This window comes from Herpailurus yagouaroundi, unplaced genomic scaffold (genome assembly GCF_014898765.1).
Source record: "Herpailurus yagouaroundi ecotype Mexico unplaced genomic scaffold, PumYag 162, whole genome shotgun sequence".
NCBI lineage: Eukaryota > Metazoa > Chordata > Mammalia > Carnivora > Felidae > Herpailurus > Herpailurus yagouaroundi.
In genome coordinates, this window is record NW_024412403.1 from 66,936,592 (window position 1) to 66,938,680 (window position 2,089).

Below are 2,089 nucleotides of genomic sequence, written 5' to 3' on the forward strand. Positions count from 1 at the left end.
GCGAATCAGGAAGAAAGACACTTACAGCCATGACCCTTTGACCTGGGAGTGAACAGAGTTTCTCCACCAGTATAATCTCCAATGCAACCTCAGAGTGAAGGACCACTGGGAAGACACTTCTTTATAGCCCTGTAAAAAATTGTTATGATTTATTTAAATTTATTTTCTAAAGGAACTAAATTCTGGCATTTCTTGCTTATATAACTCCAAGTCTTTTAAAAGAAGGCCAACTTCTAAAAAAACAGGTGGTATTAGGGAAGAGTTAAGATTTCTCCATGAAATTTCTGGTTGCTAAGATACTGCTACATTCAGGCAAGTGAATGAATAACTAACAGGTAGATACCTAAAGAGATACAGTTTGGAGCCTTTAGAAGTGAGCTGGTAAACCACCGTTTGGAAAAGGTTTGGGATTTTTTTCATACACTATTTATTTGATATATACAATTGCTTTTCCTTTCTCTGACTGACTGAAAGAGAAAAAGGAAGCAAGGACTGAAAGCAGGAACTTTGAGAAGGCTCTTTTGTCAAATAGTTTTAAATGAGTTTACAGAACAATTCAAAGATTAGAGGGAGGTATGGCGAATCAGGGTCTCAGACATACCCTGGGCACCAACAGAGGCTCACGACAAGGTAAAAATGTGTGAAGTGGTTAACCTAAGGGGAAAACCAGGCTTACTCTGGACAGTGACTGATAACAATTAAGAAGTAAGGTAACTGTACTTAAGACTTTTAGTCTAAATAATGTATCCTACATAAATTCAATATTTCTATTAATAGTCACTTGATAATTATACTTAGTTATATTTTAATTTTAAAATAATAACTGAGGAGGAAAGCATTCTTATCTTTGTACCTGGATTACCTGGCTGGCCACTCTGAAGTCCAGAGTCAAGGCAAAACCAGCTACTTAGTGCAGACTACTTTAACGACAGGCAAAGTACTCAGAGGCATTAGACAGTTTGGCAGTGCTAGACTTGCAAACATCATAACTAACAATGGCCCAGCTTGATTATTTCGTGACTAGTGGCATAATTACATCCACACACACAAAAACACCAAACCATCGCCCTGAATCTCAGGTCCCAAGTACAGACATCATAGGCCAGTAAGTCCAGTTGAGCTTTACCATGTCTTGTAGAAAAAACCTTGATTGTTTTTCTTCCTCTAAAAATGGGAACAAGTTTCATGTATTCCCCTTATAAAATGGGGACAAGAATAAAACATGCCTCTCCCCCCACCAAAGAGTGGTGAGAATTCATTGAGGTAATAAAGCAAAGTGTGGCACAGGACCTGGCACAGAGTAAGCTTGTTGCTAACATTAGCTGATGATATTAGTCTCACTGTCTTCATGCTTTAGAAACCTACAAATCACCTTTTCCTCTCCTATTTATCACCTATACCCAATCAATTGCCAATTTCTTCCACTTGGGATTTCAAAATCCTTATGCGTGGTCCCTCCCTCTCCATTCCTGCTACTACATGCACCCAGGATACAATCATGTTAGGAGCAATGGAAATGGAGACAGGTGGTGTGACAGATGGGAATCCTGGCTGTGCCAATCACAGCTGCATGACTTTGGGCAAGTCATTTACTCTAACTTCCTGTTTCCTCATCTGTGTAGATAATATTATCCTTCATAGCCACCCCACAAATTACTGCAAAGAGCAAATGAGGTATGTGCCAAACTCTCTTGAAAATTCTAAGGTGATGCAAAAGTATTAATTTTTAGATTTTTGGTGTAACATTTAGCTCTCTGTATCACCAATTTTTTCCTGTCCTAATACATTCTGCATATTACTTTCAGACCTATTTCTTCAAATACTACTTTCATCACTTAGGAAGAGAGCTACACATATACAGATCAATTTTGTTTACCTTAAGCCTCCTGTATACAAATTTAAAATCTAGCCCCTATCCTATCTATCCACTCATGTCATCATGTTTTCAAATTATAGACTTATGGACAGTAATCTTCATTAGTTTCTTTGGCTCTTCCCAGAAGAAGGGGAATTATGGGGTGAATATTGACTGCAAAAGTAAGAACAGTGTTAACCATCAGCTTCATGATGCATTTATTAATTAATAACT